Here is a 22,168-nt window from a genome sequence, read left to right as displayed (position 1 = left end):
AGTCCTGGGCTTTGCTGGAAAGGGCACTGCCCCCGTCTTGCTCCCTCAAAGCAGAGGGGCCCTAACCTGGCTGTGGAACTCTGACTAGGACACAAGATGAGTCCCAGCAGTGACAAGATGAGTCCCAGCAGTGACCTCATCCTGCTCTATGATCCCAGCAGTGATCTTATCCGCCCTGTGATCCCAGCAGTGACCTCATCCGCCCTGTGATCCCAGCAGTGACCTCATCCTGCTCTGTGATCCCAGCAGTGACCTCATCCGCCCTGTGATCCCAGCAGTGATCTCATCCGCCCTGTGATCCCAGCAGTGATCTCATCCGCCCTGTGATCCCAGCAGTGACCTCATCCGCCCTGTGATCCCAGCAGTGATCTCATCCGCCCTGTGATCCCAGCAGTGATCTCATCCGCCCTGTGATCCCAGCAGTGACCTCATCCGCCCTGTGATCCCAGCAGTGATCTCATCCGCCCTGTGATCCCAGCAGTGACCTCATCCGCCCTGTGATCCCAGCAGTGACCTCATCCTGCTCTGTGATCCCAGCAGTGATCTCATCCGCCCTGTGATCCCAGCAGTGACCTCATCCTGCTCTGTGATCCCAGCAGTGACCTCATCTGCCCTATGATCCCAGCAGTGATCTCATCCGCCCTGTGATCCCAGCAGTGACCTCATCCTGCTCTGTGATCTCAGCAGTGACCTCATCTGCCCTGTGATCTCAGCAGTGACCTCATCCTGCTCTGTGATCCCAGCAGTGACCTCATCCGCCCTGTGATCTCAGCAGTGGCCTCATCCTGCCCTGTGATCCCAGCAGTGACCTCATCCGCCCTGTGATCCCAGCAGTGACCTCATCCGCCCTGTGATCCCAGCAGTGACCTCATCCGCCCTGTGATCCCAGCAGTGACCTCATCCGCCCTGTGATCCCAGCAGTGACCTCATCCGCCCTGTGATCCCAGCAGTGACCTCATCCGCCCTGTGATCCCAGCAGTGACCTCATCCGCCCTGTGATCCCAGCAGTGACCTCATCCGCCCTGTGATCCCAGCAGTGACCTCATCCGCCCTGTGATCCCAGCAGTGACCTCATCCGCCCTGTGATCCCAGCAGTGACCTCATCCGCCCTGTGATCCCAGCAGTGACCTCATCCGCCCTGTGATCCCAGCAGTGACCTCATCCGCCCTGTGATCCCAGCAGTGATCCCATCTGCTTCCTCATTTTCTCCATCTGTGAAATAAAGACATGCAGCTTCTCATGGTACTCCTGTTAGCATTTCATCTAAGCCCCACCCAACAGTTGCCTAGAGACAGCCAAGTATGAGCCTGGCTCACGTATAAAAGGACTTTCCATCTTTCCTCTTTCTCCATCTATTCCTTTTCCCTCTCTCCCTCTCTCCTTCCCTCATGTCCCTGGCCTTCCTTCTTCTCTGTCTCTCTCTCTCTCTCTCCCATTCTTTCTCTCTTTCCTCCCCCTTTCTCACCAATAAGCCTTCCTTATATTGGGTCTGTCTCGTGAATGACTTGATTTCTCAGAGGGAATGCTTTGGCTTGGGCCTTCCCGGGTGACCCCTTCTGCCACATCGTCGTTTTATAAAACACATCATGTCCTATGGTCAGAATGTGAGCCTTGGAAGGTTCTAAGTCTTAGAAGAATCAGGTCCATGTCCGTCCTCCCTCCCTTCCCTCTACTGGCCCCGACCTGGCCTGCCTACTCCAGTCAGCAGCTGCAGGAAAGGTTTACCTCAGGCCTGCCTGCCTGACAGATACACAGGAGCTGTTTCTGGTCTCAGTGGATGGATGTGGTGGAGGCGTGTCTGATCCCACCACACTGACTCTTCCCTCTGCCAGCATTGCTCACTCCATATCATTGCTTTGTAAGACCACAGTCCTCCAGGCCTCAGCCTGCACATTGCATCCTTGGACATGGTTCCTATGACTCCAAGCTGCACCTTGAGGCTTCAGCCTCCTCCAGCCTCCTCCCTGCTTAGATGGTAAGGCTTTATCTTCCATCTCTAGAACTGGGAGCTCCCTGGGGCAGTAGAGTCTTACTGTGACCTTGTGGTGGCTGATGGGTATTTTGGGCCCCTGTCCTGGACATGGCGGAGAAAAAGGCCAACCAGACTTGTTTTGTTTTACAAGTCAACCCCTGGAATCCACAGATAGCGGTGTTCCAAAAACACAGTGTTTTTGAAACACTGCTGTGTTACAGGATCCACACAGTTAGGGAGTGGCATTGCATCCCAGTCCCTGTACCTGGCTCAGCAGGGCAGGCTGGCTGACTAACACTGCTAGGAAGGCAGGCAGGAAAAGGGCCACCAAACAGGCTGAGCTTGGTGAGTGTTCTCACTGGGGTTCAACCCAGCATGGGGGCAGGGAGGCACTCCAGTGGCAGAGTTGAGGCTTCTGGGAACAGAAGCATCAGAGAGGTAAAGATAAAGGAATCACAGAGGCAAGCAAGAACATACTCCCCCTAGAGAGTAAATTCACCCCTCAGGGACTGTTACCTCTCAGCACAGCTCTAAGAAGCAAGGGGCTCACCCAGGTGGCAAAGCCTTCTCTATAAAGGGTCATTTGTATATCCCAACCAGGCCCAACCACGAGCCACACAACCTCCAGGTTGTAGAAGGCAAAGACTGAGCCCTGGAAAGAAAGCAGCTGGTTCTTGGGTCCTGGAGGAGGAGCCCTTGTCAGCCTCCCTGGGGCTCACTGTGTGGTCCCTCAATGGAAGTCCATCTGTGGTGCCTCAGGATAAGGCCAGATTCCCCATCATCCACCTGCTCAGTCCCTCCTACCTCTCTACCCTCACTGCATGCTCCACCCAGGATGACTTCACAGGTCACTCTCTCACCTTTATCCCTGCTCTATGTAGTCCCTTTGCCTAACAAATACTCTGAGGAATGGGAGGATCCCGGCCTCTACCCTGAACTTGGTCTTAAATGTCTCCATCCTTTCCAGTTGCCTAATCTCTGCTCATGAACTTCCTCAGGCCAGTTTCATCTCCCCTGGGGCCCCAGCTTGTTCTAGCTGAGGATCTGAATTCCTGGAGGAAAGACTCATTTATGTCCTTTCTCCATCACATACAATGAGTGGAAGTGTATGGGCAGTTATATGTGCATGTGTCACCACTGACAATGTGTGTTTGCATCTCTGTGTGCACATAGCAACAAGTATTCTGGAAATGGGTGCCCTCTGTATCTATGGCTGTGTATCTCTGTATCTGTGTGTGTGTGTGTGTGTGTGTGTGTGTGTGTGTGTACCTATGTGAGACTGTGTATATACCCCTGCCTGTGTATTTTAACATTTTAAGCTGGGCTTTTCTGGTGTGCCTGGAGAAAGAATTAGCAGCAATTCTTATCCTATGGATCATGACGCCTTTGGCGATCCTCTATCTCCAAAGATATTTACATTACAATTCATAACAGTAGCAAAATTACAGTTATGAAGTAGCAATGACATGAGGTCAAAGCACGAGGGAGATTGAGGACCACTGGATTAGTGCCCAAGGCTGTCTCTGAAGAGTGAGCCAGTCCACTTGTTCACCCATTCCCAACAGGCACAGTTGGGCCTGGCATTTCCCTTCTGTCCCACACATGGCCTCAGGGCTCTTAGGACAAGGAAAGGCCTCAGGCATAAGATCTCCAGTCAGGGTAGTTGGAAGTAAGGTTTGTCTAGGCAAAAATGCTATGAAAGAAGGAACCAGATGGAGTGTCAGTATAAACCATTATACCATATACCATATGTCCATGTTAATGACTGTGCTGTTGCCCTGTCATGCTTATGGGCACGAGGACAGAAACCTCTCTTTGACAGCCTCTGTGAGTTCACAGAAAGATCGGTACAACAGCAAGCAGGCTGTGGCCTTGCTCTTTCTTCTCCACCCTCCCTGGCTCAGGGTCTGCCAAATCATGCCATGCCAAGCTTCTACAAATGTGACCAGATCATCCTGGCCCTGCTTTGGGAGCTGCCAGCAGCTCCTGTCCTCAGGACAGAATGAAACCTGGGGTCAGAGTGCAGTGAGTGCAGGGTGAGAGGGTCAGGACTCCTATTGAGAAGATACTGAGTCTAGACCCTGGGCTTCCTCTCTCTCTCTCTCAACCCTGTGGCACCCGGAAGCCTGGACAATAGCCAGGGGGGCTTTGGATGTTGTGAAGGGGGCATCAATCCCCTGTTCATAGGCAGTAGGGTGTGCTGGGCATGCCAAGGAGGGGCACCTTCCCGCCTCCATCCAGATGTTACCTCTCCAAGCAGTATTTTTCTATGTTCCACCTCCCTTTTTGTATGGCCATCTTACCTTCAGTGTCCAGATTTCCTTCTTATGACCCCAGTCTCATCTAGGATGAGTTTATTTAACCTGACATACCTGACATTTGCAAAGTTCCTATTTCAAAATAAGATCAGATTCACGGACACCAGCGGATGCAGATGGGTATATCTTTTTAGGGGACTACAACCCAGGGACATAGGGCTGCTGTAATACCTGGTACATAATTACCTGTGTGATGTCTTTTTTACATTTTTTTTTGATGATTTATTTATTCTCATTTTATGTGCATTGGTGTTTTGCCTGCATGTTTGTCTGTTGCGATGGTGTCAGACCTTGGAATTACGGAGAGGGAGAGTTGTGAGCTGCCGTTTGGGTGCTGGGAATTGAACCCAGGTCCTCTGGAAGAGCAGCCAGTGAGTGCTCTTAACCACTGAGCCATCTCTCCAGTCAACAAGTAATGCCTTAAACAAAAAGAGCGGAGAGGGGAAGCTGAGAAAGCTCAGGCTGACAAAGTTTCCACGCATGTGTATCTGCATATTCACAGGAGCAGAGCTGTGTTCGTGCCTGGACAGTGACGTTTGCACAGGAAGCAGAGCACTACTCACAGTGTTACACCCAAGAGGTCTGGGTCAAGTGACTGGAGGACCTCAGTTTATGGGCAAGCCCAGGGCAAAAGATCAACTTCCTTAGGTGGAAGGGCCACCAAGTTTTGCTCCTCTGAAATTTTCTAAGGAGTGTTAAACAAGGCCACCACCGACATCATGAGCAGACACCCAGGAGCCTTGTACTTCCAAGGTTGCCCAAACGCACAGCTTTGACTTGATGGAGGAGACATGTGTTGTGGGGGAAGGGTGCAGTCCAACTGGCAGAGCCACTTGTGGAGTCAGGGATCGGGAACCTCAGTGGAGACTGTAGACAACCACCTCCAGGCAAAGAAGGAGTAGATCTGCCCCTCGCTAACCCTCCTTGTAACTCTCAGACTTCTGGAATCAGACTGGCTCAGCTAAACCCTTTTCCCCACAGTTGCCTGTGAGAGTCCTCCTGGGCCAGATCGGGTGGGTTGACATGGACAGGCTTGTGTCTCTCTGGTTCCTATTCCACTCAGAACCTTTTTCTGGCTTCTGCCACAGGACAGCCTGTGAGTTCACTGGGTTCCTGGTGGAGAACTGGGTGAGCTGAGTTCACTTGTTCTGCCTTGACCTGTGTGCATTGGCAGGAACAGGTCATGCTCCAGGGATTAGGACACAGGTTAGCACTGATAAGGCCACAGGGCCACTTCTGGCTAAGTCTAGACACCCGTTTCCCTCCTTAGACTGTCCAAGGACTCCAGACCTGTCATGGACTCAGAAAGGCCCCCAACCCTTCCTCGCTGCTCCCTCCTATGGGATAGTCCCACCTTCTCCAGCCTGGCTGGCCTGGAGGTCAGAGCTCCAGGAACTCTTCGGGCTGCTCCAGGCACCCCTCATTTGGTAGCAGCCCCCTACCCTCACCCCTGAACTGGACACTATGGGGTGGAGCCATCAAAAAGCCTTAATTAGTCTCCTGGAGCTGACAGAGGTTAAAGAGATCAGAAAGTTCAGGTGTGTAGAGGGAACTTGAAAGCAAGGTGGGAAGGGGCTGAGTCCCTGCAGGTCATAGAAAAGTGAGCACTAGGACAGACGGATAAGGGGAGAGAAAGCCAAGAGGTTGGTGCACCAGGCTGGAAGAAACATCGCAGACAGAAAAGCAGCGGTGGCAGGGGCCCCAGGTAGGGATTTTTTGGTTGGATTTAAAGGATAGAAAAATGAGGGGTTGTCAACCAAGTGGCTAGGCTTTGCAGATTCCTGTGAGAAAGTTGCTCCTCGAGGAGAGTCACTAGACTGTTGCAAGCTGTGGAGGGTCTGTGCGTAGTTTGAGCTTTTGACTGGGCTCTCTGATCCTGCTGAGATACCCCACGATCACAAGGATTCCTGGCATCTCATATCCGGTGGGGAGAGAAGTTTCAGCTGAGTCAAGAACCCTGGGATCACATAGAGATGTGTATGAGATCGAGCCCTGGGAGAGTTAGGGGTGCTAGGGGAAGCTCATTGTGCTGGGAGTTTCTAAGGCCTGTGTTTTCTGTTTTGAAGCACTAGGGACCAGGTTGTTAAGTACACTGACAAGTGTTCTACCATTGAGCTAGGTCCCCAGTCTTTAAGTACTTCTTGAGACCTTTGACTCCACTAGACCGCACCAGAGGCTCTGAGGACAGTCCTGCGCTCAGCTGTGTGAGAAACAAGGTGCACTTGATTGACTCCCCCACCCACATCCCCAATGCACACAGCTTGCTCACAACTCCTGCCAAAACCCACAGAAATGAAACCAGCTTACCTTTCTTCAGCACTTGTGAATTATATAATGGGCCAGCTTGCCAGACCACAGAATGCTGGAAAACACCCCATAAACATCTTGGTCACATGGAAAGAGATCAGTTTAGAATGTTGTTTGTGTTCTCTGCCTCCTACAGTGTACCTGGCACTCAGTGGACACTCAATTACTCTCTGAAAAAAAAAAAAAAAAAAAAAAAAGCCTCAGTTGTTCCATGGTGGCCCTGATAGGACTTGGGTTAGGTACATATCGGTTGACCTTTCCCCAGGCTCAGAGGCAAGGGAACTTGGCTTCAGAGCCTTGTGCACCGATTCTCTAGTCTGACTGTGGAGGCTGAGCATCTGGAAAGATCCAGGAACAGGAAAAACTGCAGTGAGCTCAACTACAGTGGCCTTCCCAGAACAGTGACCAACTGTGGGTGCTAAGTACCCCCTGGCTGAGTTCATTGCCTGATCTCAAGACAGCTTCTCTTGAAGGCTTTTTTTTTTTTTTCTTTTGTTCCCTGAGACCAATCCTCTGAGCACAGACAACACTATTTACAGAGGCTTTAGATGGGTATCAGGAGGCCATCTCAGCAAGCTGGAGAGTCATTCTTCCAGCTCTGTAGAAAACTGCACACCAGACCTGCCTCAGGGGGTATCTCAAGGGCTCGGGAACGGCTGGCTTCTCCTTGCTTCCAAGAATACCTTGCAGGGATCTTTAGCAACAGGCTCTGGGCAGTGTGATTGGAGTAGACACTTAGGGAATGCCAGAGGAGCCAAAGAACTGGAAGTGTCCCTATCACAGGAGCTAGAAGAGACTAGAACCTCCCCCATTCCTATTGGCAGAAATTGAGGCCCAGAAAGAAAGGGTTGTTATGGTCATTCAGTTTGAGCAAGCTATCCCAGAGTCCACATTCTGGACAGTTTAGACTTTTTCAGGAACTTTGAGGCCCATCAGGACAGCTCTGAGCAGGGAGTTCCTGAAGAGGTAACAGAGTGACAGGCAGGTCTCAATGATTCCCCTGAATTCATTGGGAATTCAGTTGACAACATATCCAAGCCGTCTTTGGGATCAACATGGTAGAGGTGAAACTGTATAAGATTGTGATCCTGATCCTGTTACTTATCTCAGCCAAAGTGAGTCGGACATATCTTTTTTTTTTTTTTTTTTTTTTTTTTTTTTTTTTTTTTTTTTTTTTTTTTTTTGAGACAGGGTTTCTCTGTGTAGCCCTGGCTGTCCTGGAATTCACTCTGTAGACCAGGCTGGCCTCAAACTCAGAAATCTGCCTGCCTCTGCCTCCCAAGTGCTGGGATTAAAGGCGTGCGCCACCACCGCCCAGTGAGTGGGACATACCAACCATGGCGTTCTATGGCTATCCATCCTGGGGCTCACATTGGCTATACTGTCATTTTTAGCAATGTGATATTGCGCTACTTCAGACAGCTGGTGTTTGTGGTGTTCTCCCTGTAAGCAGGGGCTTGGAAGCATGGACATAAGTGATAGGTGTTTGTGTCTCTGAGTACTTGTGGCCAGAGACTGGGCACTGTTCAAGAGCTGGCCAGGACAGTGCCTGTGAATGTAATCAGCAGGTTAGCCTAACAGGAAACTGACCATAAGATCTTTCAAACCTGAATTTTCACTTTGGACTTGGCCAGAATTTTCCGCCTGGTAAAACACAGGCAGACTGTGGGAAAACTTTTTGAAATACAGTTACTCAATATGAAGGGACTTATATAACACATCAACTCACCTGGCCATGGAACATTCAAGATCACCCAGAGGCCATCTAGTCAGAGAGGAAAATGCCAGTTCAGAGTGTTGGATCTGTGGCCTCTGGTTCCCGCACTGCACTTGGTGCTGAGTGACCACTCAGTTACCCTTTGAAAAATGCCTCTGTTGTTCCATGGTGACTCTGCGTAGCCATGCGTTCTAATGGACCCGCCTGAGAAGAGTATGGGAGAAGGGCCTTACAGGGGACACTGGGGTTTGAGGTGAAGATCGGCCACATGTGCTGTGGTCAGTCTCCAAGCCTCTACCCTAAGTCAATTCTGAAGGGTTTTTTTTTGGTTTTTGTTTTTTTTGTTTGTTTGTTTTGTTTTTTGTTTGTTTGTTTTGAGACAGGGTTTCTCTGTGTAGCCCTGGCTATCCTGGAACTCACTCTGTAGACCAGGCTGGCCTCGAACTCAGAAATCCGCCTGCCTCTGCCTCCCAAGTGCTGGGATTAAAGGCGTGCGCCACCATCGCCCGGCCTAAGGGGTTTCTATTGATTTCATATCTACAGTTTTCTGAACAGCTGAGAATGAGAGCAGGCCTGACCCATGGTCAAGTGTAGCAAAGGTGCCGCTGTCGCTGCTGCTGCCGCTGCTGCTGCCTCCACTGTCTCTGCTGCTGCTGCTGCTGTGGACACATTGGAAAACTTGGATGACCTTACATGCCTGGGCCGCATGTGGTGGCAGAACAGCCAGACCTGGTCGCTTACAGAACCTTCCAGGGCAGACTCTTGAGGGTGTCTGGGAGCAACTGGGAACCTGGTAAATGATCTCACTTCTGTTCCTCAGCCTCTCTTCAGACCCCTTGCTGACCAGACATCAGCTTCTAGCTTTCCCCACTGACTTCTTCACTGACACAATGTACCCAAGGACTCTGGGGCCTAGGGACATCCACATATGACCCTCATCTATTTATGTACTGCATTCATCCAGGCATTCATTTATTCATCCAACAAACACTCGTTGAGCATCCTGGGGTGGGGGTGGGGGAGCACCAGTTTGTTGTACCCCAGGTCAGGGTAATGAAAGCATGGCTCAACAGACTGCTGTGTGGGAGGTTAACCAAAGAGGAACCTGGGGCTCAGTGGGCTTGTGGCCGTTAGCTGGGGGGAAGCACTGAGCTAGTGTCACAACCAAGCCAGGGCACCAAGCCGGATGGACTTAGGAGGTTGAGTAAATGTGTGGCAGTCCCCACCCACCAGCAGGTCCCCCAAGATTGAGTCTAACATAGTCACTCTGTGGAGCCCCAAGGCTTGCTTTGCCTGAGGTTGAATCCCAAGGCTACAGAGTGGTCTTCCCATCCTACAGAACAAGGCCCATGTCTCTCAACTGGACCCTGCAATCGAACCTCTGCTGTTTGTGCTGGGCGACAGAGTTACTGCTGTGGCAGGCTAGAAGCTGAATGGGCCTCAGCCCTGCCCACTAGCTCCACCTTCCTAACTCCCTTTCCTCCAGCCATCTTCTCTTTTTTGAATAGCCTGACTCCTGAGGTGGCCTCAGGCCGGCTCATCCTTTTCCTCCCTCATCCCGTCCCCAGAAGCTGTGTCATGGTTCTTCCCACCATGGCTCTGAAGAGAATCCACAGGAATAGAATGATGAGACTGGGAGACTGGGATTCCCACCCCACAGTTTTCAGCAGGTCCTGTGGAGATGGGTTCCACTAGAAGGTTCATCCTGTAGAGCCTGGCCATAGCTCAGTTCCTAGCCAGTGGGGTTATTTTCTTGACAATTCATTTCCAGACAGATTATCACTGCAAACCACCTCAGGGTGCCTTTACAATAAGAATTTACCATCCAGGAGCTGGGGAGATGGCTTAATAGTTTAAGAACGATTTCTGCTCTTGCAGAGGACCTGGGTTTGGCTCCCAGAACCTACAAGACAGCTTACAAACACCTGTAACTCCAGTTCCAGAGCATCTGACACCCTCCAGCCCGAGGGCACCAGACACACATGAGGTGAGGTGCGTACACATGCATACACTCTTTCGTACTTACACATAAGGTTAAATAAATAAATGGATAATTAATTGATTAAAGCATTTATCATCCCCATGGGAATGTGGATCACTTGATAGAAAGCTTGATGGTCATGTATAAGCCCCGAGTTCAATCCTGGTACTGCATAAATCTGCTTTTAGGTAGAGGCAGGAAGACCAGGAGATCAAAATCATCTTCCCCTACCTAGGGAACTGGAGGCCAGCCTTGACTAGAAATCCTGTGTCCAGAAAAAATTGTCATCCAAATATTAACAGTAGTGGGTTTTGTCTTGATAATCTATGGCCATAGGGTCTCACTCATTATTTTTTTGGAGTGTTTTAAAATGTTATTGTGTGTGCATGGTATAGGAGTTTAGGTACATGTGTGATGGTCAGAAGACAGCTTTGGGGAGTTCTCTCTTCCCCTTCAAGTGGACTCTGAAGGCCGGGCGTGGTGGCGCACGCCTTTAATCCCAGCACTTGGGAGGCAGAGGCAGGCGGATTTCTGAGTTCGAGGCCAGCCTGGTCTACAGAGTGAGCTCCAGGACAGCCAGGGCTACACAGAGAAACCCTGTCTCGAAAAAACAAACAAACAAACAAAAAAAAAAAAAAAAAAAAAAGTGGACTCTGAGGATCAAGTCATTTGGCTTTCATGGCAAGTGCCTTTACCCACTGAGCCCGCCCTCTATCTGTCCCAGAGCTACTTGTATCTATCTGTTTTTTGTGATGTGCCCAAGATCCATGATCCCTTAGTGTCTGAAATTGTTCCAATCTAAGTGCCAAGGAGGAGCTGGGGAAAGAACTGAGGATAAGGAACAAAGCTAGAACTCTAAAGAAGCGCCTCTCCACCCCTCAGGAGCACCACTAGGAACACCACATTCAGGACCTCTGAGGGGCTTGAAGGACTAGGGCCTTCCAGCTCCTCCACTGCCCTCACCCTGTGTACACCCTAACAGCTTCTATGATGCAGACCCCAGGTCTGTGTTTCAAAGACCTTAGCTTCCTAGCACTGTGGAGACCTGGGCAAGCTTTCCGGCTGCCACTCCTTTGTTGATTCTGATCTAAACCTCAAAGCCACAAAATAATTCTGGAGCAATTAAGTGTTGGTATACCACGACCCCCTGCTGATCTTGCCCAAGAATCTGTTAGCTCAGTACCAGGAGCGGTACTAGGGTTTCTGGCCTTACTTCCCCCACCAGTGTTTGAGGGCTTTCATTGAACCCAACAGGAAGTCCTGGAAAGAGAGAGCCCACAGCGAACCCCTTGATAGCTTGTGAGGGGGTGGGTGGCAAGATAGAGAGTGCAGTCTGGCTGGAATCCTGACTGCAGTGATGAAGCTTTAGTCACTTCCTAGGCTGGAGAGATGGCTCAGCAGTTAAGAGAACTGACTGCTCTTCCAAAGGACCAGGGTTCAATTCCCAGAACCCACACGGCAGCTCACGCCCATCTGTAACTTCAGCTTTAGGGCATTCAACACCCTCACATGGACATATATGCAGGAAAAACAATAATGTACATAAAATAATAAATCAAGAAAAAAAAAGAGTCGATTTCTCAATCCTCAGTTTTGTTATCTGTACCCAACAACTGACACTTCCTGCCTGCTGTTCTCGGTACACTTGAGCCCTGAAAGGCCTTATACCCCTGAGCTCTCACGTCTTCAATCTTGTGTAAAGACAGTATTGATGATGATTCTCCTTAGAAACAGAACTGGTAGGATGGAGGTAAAGGGAGAAATTGACTCAGCGATTTCAGAGACTGACAAATAGAAGTGTGGGTGGACACGTGGGTGGACTGGACGCTCTGGGCAGACTTCTGTCTCATAGCTTGTGATGCAAGGCTTACTCCAGGAAATCTTGTTTGCTCCAAAAGTCTTCAGTTCATGGATGGAGGCCCACCCTCCTCATCCAGAACTATCTTCTTCATTTAAAATCAGCTGTGCATTGAGGAAGTGGTGGCACACACCTTTAATCCCAGCACTCAGAGCTAGAGGCAGGCATATCTCTGAGTTCAAGGCCAGTCTGGTCTACAGAGCAAGTTCTAGGACAGACAAGGCTGCATAGAGAAACCCTGTCTCAAAAACAAAGCAAAACAACCAAAACCAGCTGGTCACAGGTGTTAGATACAGCGCTATCTAGACCAGTGTTTAAACAGTAGATTCAACATCGAAGCTGAGGTGACATGGGACATTTGAGCATTACCGAACTTACTTTTTGTGTGTGAGGAACTTGAGTCTCAGGGCCTCTATTGGAGGAGGGAGTATAGAATGTAGACACTGGAGAGGGGCTTATAAGGATCAGGGTTCAAACACACTCCTGCCTGGCTTTCTCACGCCGTGACAGGTAGTGATTGTCAGCCTTCTGCTGTTAGAACTCAAGAGGGATGAAGATGTCGGACCTAGGCAAAGAGGCAGAAAGAGGAGGAGCCTATTTTCTGTTGCTGGAGGAAGGTTATGTGGTATGGACCAAAAGAGCCTGTCTCCTTCCTGGGACTCCCAAGATGGGGAAGAAGCCCGGAACCATTGACTATGCACAGACGACAGGGAATGGGCGGTGTCTCCAAGTGTGTCAGGTCTGGAAGGAGTCCTGCCTCCTGAGGTCCTGGCTGGCTACGAAGTGGTCCTGGGACTCCAGCTGGACTAGTCATCCAGAGTACAGAAACACCTCCGCTGAGACCCAGTACCCTCAGTACAGCTGCAGCCTGGCTCCTTGCAGCTTCTCTCTTGATTGGGAAAACTTGTCTTAAAGGCAGAGGCTAATTGTTAGCCGTACTCCCTTCTTGTTGGCTATATACAAGTTATCTATCCTGGGTTCTGTCCCATTTAGGGACTAATTGTGGCACTGTCCTGTACCGTTTCTTCAAGGGGAACTGAAGTTAGCAATAGCCACAGCATCTGTCAAACACATCAACATTTGCTAACTGTATGATTAGCAACTGTCCCCCAACTGTCCTCCCTGACCGTACACACCAAGATCTGCGCTCCTAATCTCTCCCGCCCCACCTCTGGCTGGGCTGGCCCTCATTATATAGCTCAAGCTGACCTTATCTCACAGTGAGCTCTTTGCCTTTGCCTCCTGAAGGCTGGATAGCCCTTTAAACGCCTACAGCATCATAGACCAAGGTCCCAGCTGTGACTGATAATCTCATTGCTTATGATAAACAGAGAAATTAAGGGGCCATGGGAAGGGAAGGGAAGGGGAGGGGAGGGGAGGGGAGGGGAGGGGAGGGGAGGGGAGGGAAGGGAAGGGAAGGGAAGGGAAGGGAAGGGAAGGGAAGGGAAGGGAAGGGAAGGGAAGGGAAGGGAAGGGAAAGGAAGGGAAAGGAAGGGAAAGGAAGGGAAAGGAAGGGAAAGGAAGGGAAAGGAAGGGAAAGGAAGGGAAAGGAAGGGAAAGGAAGGGAAAGGAAGGGAAAGGAAGGGAAAGGAAGGGAAAGGAAGGGAAAGGAAGGGAAAGGAAGGGAAAGGAAGGGAAAGGAAGGGAAAGGAAGGGAAAGGAAGGGAAAGGAAGGGAAAGGAAGGGAAAGGAAGGGAAAGGAAGGGAAAGGAAGGGAAAGGAAGGGAAAGGAAGGGAAAGGAAGGGAAAGGAAGGGAAAGGAAGGGAAAGGAAGGGAAAGGAAGGGAAAGGAAGGGAAAGGAAGGGAAAGGAAGGGAAAGGAAGGGAAAGGAAGGGAAAGGAAGGGAAAGGAAGGGAAAGGAAGGGAAAGGAAGGGAAAGGAAGGGAAAGGAAGGGAAAGGAAGGGAAAGGAAGGGAAAGGAAGGGAAAGGAAGGGAAAGGAAGGGAAAGGAAGGGAAAGGAAGGGAAAGGAAGGGAAAGGAAGGGAAAGGAAGGGAAAGGAAGGGAAAGGAAGGGAAAGGAAGGGAAAGGAAGGGAAAGGAAGGGAAAGGAAGGGAAAGGAAGGGAAAGGAAGGGAAAGGAAGGGAAAGGAAGGGAAAGGAAGGGAAAGGAAGGGAAAGGAAGGGAAAGGAAGGGAAAGGAAGGGAAAGGAAGGGAAAGGAAGGGAAAGGAAGGGAAAGGAAGGGAAAGGAAGGGAAAGGAAGGGAAAGGAAGGGAAAGGAAGGGAAAGGAAGGGAAAGGAAGGGAAAGGAAGGGAAAGGAAGGGAAAGGAAGGGAAGGGAGGTGCTAGCCCCAGAATCTGGTCAATCACAGGGCTGATGAGCTGGTTCAGTAGGCCAGGGTGCTTGCTGCCAAGCCTGACCATCTGAGTTCGGTCTCTAGAATCCACTTGGTAGAAGGAGAGAACCAATTCCTGAAAGTTGTCTTCTTGTAGCTTCCACATGCATGCCTTGATGTGTGTGTGTGTGTCCTCCTAAAACACATAACTGTTAAAACAAACAACCTTAAGAAGAATTTCAACACAACTGATGGCATTTGTAGGAAGGTTGCCTACACAGGGACAAGACTCCTTTCATACAAAGATATTTTAAATAAAACTGCTGAGCTAGCAATGAGTCATGCTAAGGCCTAGGTGGGTATATACATGGTCTTTCTTCTTTTTGCCAGTTGCGGGCCTGTTTTCTAGAAATCTCACAAGAAATTTCTATTTATAGTAAAAGATAGGTTTTAACACCCCTGTGAGATGCTTGTGACTCTGCTTTTATCTAATCAGATTGTAATCCTGTCCCAGGCACCTCTGGCTCCACCCTACCCTCTCATTGATCAAGGAGGACCGAGTCTGGTGTGCTCCTATATACCTTTGAACTCAGAGCTTGGCAGAGAATGTGGGTCTTGGAGAGTTTGAGACCAGCCTGGTCTACATAGTGAATTCTAGGGCAGCCAGGGCCACACAGTGAGACCCTGTCTCAAAAGAACAAGAAGAAGGAGAAGGAGAAGAAGAAAAAGAGGAAGAAGAGAGCCATGTGTGATGGCTCACAGCTTTAATCACAGCACTGGGGTGGAAGCAAGTGGGTCTCTGAGTTCAAGGCCTTCAAGGCCAACTTCGTCTACACAGAGAGTTCCAATATAGCCGGGGCTACACAAAGACACCATCTTGAAAAAACAAAAAATAAAAAAAATAAAAAGAAGAGGACAAAGAAAGAAAAAAGTTAGTTTCTTAGCAACCATTTGGGAAGGACTTCTAAGAGCTCCCAATCATGTATGTGGCTTCTACTAAGATGGTTAGACACCACTCCCAAGAGGTCCATATCCATGCTTGGGTGTGTCTTGTTCTCCTCCTGGCCCACCACCCACCACCTGAGCACTTCTTTTTTTCTGCCAAACAAAACATTAAACTTTCTTCCTAATCTAGCTCAACTTCACTCTGGCTCATCCTGAAACAATTGTTTTCCTTATCAAAATCAAGAGCGGCTCAGAGTCTCTCTCTCTCTCTCTCTCTCTCTCTCTCTCTCTCTCTCTCTCTCTCTCTCTCCCAGTCAGTATTCTGTCTCCCCAGTAGTTCAGGAGGCCATCAGCCAAAGTGAGAAGAGAGTTCAAGGATAACCTTTGCCTGGACACAGAGGGGAAGATGGCTAACAGGACAGAGGCTTGGCCTGGGTATTTGCCCATTGGTAAAAATGCCTCACTAAAGTCTCTGGTAGGTGAGGGCATCAAGAACATTGTCAGGAGCCGGGTGGTGGTGGCGGAGGTGGTGCACGCCTTTAATCCCAGCACTTGGGAGGCAGAGGCAGAGGCAGAGGCAGAGGCAGAGGCAGAGGCAGAGGCAGGCAGATTTCTGAGTTTGAGGCCAGCCTCTACAGAGTAAGTTCCAGGACAGCCAGGGCTATACAGAGAAACCTTGTCTCGAAAAACCAAAAAAAAAAAAAAAACAAAAAAACAAAAAAACAAAAACAAAAAACAAACAAACAAAAAAACATTGTCAGGAATCATGACGGGAAACAGCATCACAAAAAGAAGCCTACAAAGGGTTGGAGAAGTGGTTCCGCAGGTAAAGGCACTTACTGCTAAGCCCCAGAGGACAGACAAATCTCTCTCTCTCTCTCTCTCTCTCTCTCTCTCTCTCTCTCTCTCTCTCACACACACACACACACACACACACACCATAGCAACACTTTGTCTCAAAAAAAAAAAAAAAAAGGCAAGCTATGGTGGTGCTTATCTTTAATCACAGCACTTGGGAAGCAGGGACAGGCAGGCAAGTTTCTGAGTTCTGAGGATGATGTAGAAAAGGAAAAAATGTTAACAGATTTGACAGTTTCATTGGCTAACTGGCTGTTTGTCACCTACACATTGTGGACCAATGGAACTCACATCATCTTGAAGTCCTCTATTTTGACCCAGATTTGTTTGCAGTACGGGTATCTGAAGTGGAAACTTGGGGGTTCTTTGGAAAGTCGGTTGGATGGTGTTTTGCTGGGGCGAACATATGAAGGGACATTTTGTTAAAGTGGACACAGTTGTGAAAGACCAAGGCAGTCTTGTGAAGGAACATTTCACTGAAGCAGACACAGGAGAGGATGTTCTGCTAAAGCAAGCAGGTGAAAGAACACATGATGGATTCTTTGCTAAGGACTTGCATGTAGATTTGCATGTATTGGTTTGCCTTACCCTGTGTAGTTGAGGTGCATTTGTCAGGACTCCATGGAGAGAAATGCACCAAAAAACTTCTGGTGGTGTGCTGCAGTTTCTTGCTGCTTCCGCATGTGGCCAAGCTACCCAGGCTGACTCACACCATGCTCCCCTCCCACAGGCCTGGGACTCTCCACTCCTGATTTTACCCAGCAGTCTCTCAGCATCCTTCCAGACAGCACCTGCTTCTCCACAGGTAGCCTTCCCAATGGCTGCAACCTCTCTCCTTCCTCTCTCCTACCAATCAGGCAGCAAGAAACTGCAGCACACCACCAGAAGTTTTTTGGTGCATTTCTCTCCATGGAGTCCTGACAAATGCACCTCAACTATACAGTGTAAACTGGACCAATACATGTGTGTTGTTAGCAAAGAATCCATCATGTGTTCTTTCACCTGCTTGCTTTAGCAGAACATCCTCTCCTGTGTCTGCTTCAGTGAAATGTTCCTTCACGAGACTGCCTTAGCCTTTCACAACTGTGCCCACTTTAACAAAATGTCCCTTCATGTGTTCGCCCCAGCAAAACACCATCCAACTGACTTTCCAAAGAACCCCCAAGTTTCTGCTTCAGGCATTGGTTCTGTAGATTACATTTTTATTCATTTACTGTGAGTTTGAATGCATGTGCGTGTGTGTCAGAGGACAAGTTGCAGGAGTTGGTTCTCTCCTTCTACCGTGCAAATCCTGAGGATTGAACTCAGGTTGTCAGGCTCTACAGAAAGTCCCTTAATCTGCTAAGCCACCTAGGTAGTCTGGCATTCCTTTTTAAGCAAAAATAAACAAGCACATGTTATGTAGGTTCTCTAAAAATAAACTAAAACCCAAACCAAAACAAAGTACAACCTGAACCAAGCAGATATCTAGGCCATAATTTCCGGTGTGAGGCTGAAGGGAACCTCTGGAGCCCCCTGGACATCTCTTATCTCTAGGACAGTGTTGGAGGTGGGCTGTCCTGAGAGGACCCCAATCCAGATCTGCCTCTGGGAGCATTAACAGTTTTGTCCTTTTGTGGGGTATCCACCAGAGAAGACTGCTTGGACATGGGCTAGGGCCAATAAAACGTGGTTATTAGCCGGCTGCCTGGGGACTATGCTAGGTATTTGGGATCCCTGTGTGTAGCTCTGAGTCTTTCTTAGTGTAAGCTTTGAATGGCATGCTCCAGTTAACAAGAACAGTAAGCAGAACTGTAGAAGTAAAAAAGCAAGATTAGTACATTTGGGACGTTCCCATAACTATGGACTTTGATGAATTAGACCTTTGGTTTTGTTTGGGCAGGTGTCTGTGACCTGAGCTTTACAGTCTAAATGGTATTTCCATCGTGGAGTCTGTTGTGCTAAGGTCTGAGGACTGGTTACAGCTCCTCTCCAGCTGGAGCCCCTAATCCCACCCTCAGCTTCATGAACAGAAGTCAGGGCCTACACTGTGCCCCTGGCCCCCGGTCAGCCAGGGCCTGAAGTCATTCCAAAGGCAGGGGCAAGGCAAAGCAGGTGCCTTGATCCTTCTGCTCTCCTCTAAATCCCAGCTCACATAGCAGCTCCTGAACCCTGACACTGTGAACCTGGAGTTCATGTCTCCAGCTCTCCAGGGCAGCACTGGGCTGCCAGGTTGCCCTCACCACCCACTGCACATGTGGGTACTGGTACAAGATGTCCTTCTGGCTCAGGGCTACAAACAAGCAGAAACAGCCTGGGCTGGACAGCTTTGTTTTCTTTTTACTTTAGTTTTGCATTACTGGGAATTGAATGGAGGACACTGAGCATGCTAGGTAGCACTGTCGCCTGTCTACGAGGGTCTCCTTGAGGGGGAACTGAAGGCAAGAGAGTGGTAATCAGTAAGATTGGCTAGTAAGCTCGTCATGTAGGGGGATTGCTGAAAATAGCTTGTGGGGCCCAGAATAACGGGGGTGAGGGAGACTCTGGGGGCAAGGCTTAACATTTTCTTTCTGCCTTGACTGCAGGCCTCGTGCGATATGCAGCAGCCCCTGACCATGACAATGACGCAGATTGGCTGAGAAGTAAAATGTCTCAGCGTCATTTCCAGAATGAGGGTTGACCTTGCTTGAATGCCAGCGGTTTGGGCAGCCATGCTCAGGGTCAGAGCAAAGGATAAGAGGAGTTTATACTGCAGGGGGTGGGGGGGAGGAGGCAATGAGGGGAGGGAGGGAAGGGAAGGATCCTTGGAGAAGGGAAGACATGGATGAAGAGAGGAGGACACAGACAAGTAGCAGCAGCACAGGAGAAGACGGCAGCTGGATCAGCACGGGGGCCCACCTGGGTACAAAGCCAAGGCAGGTAAGCCCAGGGCAGTTGAGGCCACTCCCACTTCACAAGATGGACGCCGAGGACGTGGAGCCTCTACTGAAGAAACTGGAATGTAACAGCACTAGGATTATAATTCTTCAACTTAGCTTTGTCCTTTGAGGTCTTAAACACATTGGAGTGGCATATCCTAACACATGGCCCTATGAGACCCAACACCCACAGCACCAGAAGGGTGAGGTCTGTTTAAGATACAGATTCCTGGTTAAAAAAAAAAAAAAAAAAAAAAATTGAGGCACATTTTGAAGCTAAAGACCCATGTTTCCAGGAGAACCTTGGTAGTGGATCTTTGGGTTCTGACATATGGCTCATTTAAGGCCTCTCTGGTTTAACCTCTTGCCCCAGCTCCTGGCTTGTTGTATACATGTGGCTAAGCCACCCAGGCTGACTCACGCCATGCTCCCCTCCCACAGGCCTGGGACTCTCCACTCCTGATTTTACCCAGCAGTCTCTCAGCACCCTTCCAGCCAGCGCCTGCTTCTCCTCAGGGAGCCTTCCCAGCGGCTGCAACCTCTCTCCTTCCGGTTTCGGTAATAGATCCTCTATCTGGGATTGTTTACAACATCCTATTTCACTTTCCTCATGGGTGGGCCTCCTAGCCTCCCTACCCTCCCCCCCCCCCACATTAAACAGGAAACTCCCAGAGAGCTGGACCCCCAGTTTAAACAATAAGCCTCTGCAGTCACCACTTCACACTCCCACTAATGACAAGTGGAGCCGGGAAATCTTTGCTAGTGAGGAAGACCAAGCCTCGGTGGTGAAGGCCAAAACCAGGTGAGATTCGGAGCTGAATTTAGAACTCATGTCTGCTCTGCTACTCATCGCCCAAACAGCTCCCAAAGACAGCCAGGCAGCAGGCCTTGTGACCCCATTGCCCAGATAAGAAAAGTGAGGCCCAGAGCAAATGCAATCCCTCAGCACCAGGTCTGATTTCTGGGTTCAAGTGCTGGCCTTCTCTCTCCTCTCCTCCCTCTGATAATAGCCAGAGCCCTTATCTTGGCGTGCCCATGGTGCCACTTCGGACTCCAGTGCTTTCTCCAAAGTCCCAGACTCACCACACCAGTCTTACAGTGAAGTGGCGATTTGAGGGAAATCAGGAAGTACCTGGGCACACTTCCATCTTTATCATTCTGGACTTTGTTCTTCTTGTTGATATCCAGCTGGGAAAGATGCAACCAGAATAGTTATTTCCCTGATTGCAGGCAGGCAGCTCTTGGCCTGGCACAGGTCCAGCCTAACCCAGTCTGGGGCAAGCTGAGAAGGGTGTGGAATGAGGAGGTCAGGTTGGCGTGCCTGAGAGACTGCCAAGCCCTACCCCTCAGGTGAGGTATCAGGAGCTTCAGAGGAGGCAGGAATCAGCTCTGCACTCCAGGTGATGAACCAGCCTGCCTCCACCTTAAGCTTAAAAGCCACCTTAGAGTAAAGACAAACTAGGTTCATTCCTGTTCATGATTAAACCTCTGTTTCTCAAGGATTGGGCTATGCCCCACCTGTAACCTTAACTACAAATGGTTTTGTACTGCTTGTTCCAGGAAATGGCAACCAGGTCTTTGTTTCAAAAAGTTATAACTATCGGGGCAACCCTACCTTTGTTTCCAAAGGTTGTTATGTCTATCTGTTGTCATGACTACCTTATGACCACTTTGCAATCATGTCTTTGTTTCAGGAGATCCTTATGACTAACTTGTTATGCTAATATTCTGTTCCTCTAATCCCACCTATATCACCCACCAAATTCCCCATTTGGAAACACCCTACCCCCCAGTTATCAACACCTCGTCTTCCTCCTATCCAGTGCTGACCTCTCAGTCAGTGCCTTAGGGGAAGGCAGCCCACGTATACAAATGAGAAAAGCTTGCTTTAACTGCTTGCTTGCTTGCTTGCTTGCTTGCTTGCTTGCTTGCTTGAATATATTTGGCCATGCTGATTTGGGTCAGTGGTCCTTCTCTCCTCTTTTGCATTAACACAGGACGGAGAGCTCAACCTTTCAGTCGGCGTGCATCACCACCAGACACTGCTCCAGATAAACAAAACAAAGAGCTAAGTAAGTGCTGTGGCACATGTTATAATCCCAGCATTTGAAACAGAAGCAGGAGAATCTGGCGACGTTGGAGGCCATCCTGGCCCACAAAGCAAGACCCTGACTCAACAAAACAACAACAACAACAACAACAACAACAAAAAAAAAAAAAAAAAAAAAAAAACGAGATCAGGGATGCAGCTCAATTAGGGGAGTCTTTGCCAAGCATGCAGAAGACCCTGGATTCAATACTCAGTGTTGTATTCCCCAGGTGTGGAGGCTCATACCCGCAATCCCAGGACTGGGGAGGAAAAGACCGGATGACTCCAAGGTTGGCTACATAGCAACTTTGAGGCCGGGATGGCTTGACTATATGAGACCTTGTCTCAAAACAAAAACCAGAGCAATAACTTAGCTGTTCAATCCTGTGTCAGGCCCTGTGGTATCATGACACCCTCACCACCTGGGTGACTAGAGCTTCGAAGCTATGAGCTCTATCTAGCCAGTTCCTCTGTTCCCTCTTTTCTTCAATTCGGACAAGAACATGTCACCACTGGGCTCCCTTCTGCGGCTGCTTCTTCAAACGCGTGTCCGCGGCCCCTTGGCACATCTTCGCCAGTGCCATTGTATTCTTGGGCCATCCATACAGTAAAGAAGTCATGTCGTCGACGCAAACAAAACCAAGCAAATCTTAAGATCGGATCTTAAGACCCTGGCTGGAAACCCCTTCCTATATGCCCAATAAACCCTTTTTTTAGCAGGTAGGTTTCCTTCCCGGGTGGGGTTGCTTTACGATCTACACCGGGGGCGCAGCAGTCTGACGCACAGGGCTGTTCGTGGAAGGTGACAGAGGGACGAAGGGAAGGGATCCAAAAAGGGACTTGCCAATCCACCGCCCTGAGCTTCTGGCTCCAGCAGCGTAGGCCTGAGAGACAGTCCCAAGAGCTGGAGCGGAGCCCACAGAGAGAGACCTGGCACCCTGCCGGGCCG

At 49.6% G+C, this 22,168-nt stretch overlaps 1 long non-coding RNA gene across 1 annotated transcript; it reads right to left on the bottom strand.

Moving 5' to 3' along the window:
* Nucleotides 1–5,980: 5,980 nt before the first annotated feature.
* On the bottom strand, nucleotides 5,981–22,165 carry LOC143435356 (uncharacterized). Its single transcript, XR_013105587.1, has 4 exons — nucleotides 20,263–22,165; nucleotides 19,111–19,206; nucleotides 6,598–6,767; nucleotides 5,981–6,247 (listed from the first exon to the last, which is right to left on the bottom strand). It is a non-coding gene; the product is annotated as an uncharacterized LOC143435356 (long non-coding RNA).
* Between the last annotated feature and the right edge of the window lie 3 nt (nucleotides 22,166–22,168).

The sequence above is a fragment of the Arvicanthis niloticus genome, chromosome 21, assembly GCF_011762505.2.
Source record: "Arvicanthis niloticus isolate mArvNil1 chromosome 21, mArvNil1.pat.X, whole genome shotgun sequence".
In the NCBI taxonomy this organism is placed as follows: Eukaryota; Metazoa; Chordata; class Mammalia; order Rodentia; family Muridae; genus Arvicanthis; species Arvicanthis niloticus.
The sequence above is the reverse complement of the archived record's forward strand: the minus strand, read 5'-3'. Positions and strand labels throughout refer to the sequence as shown.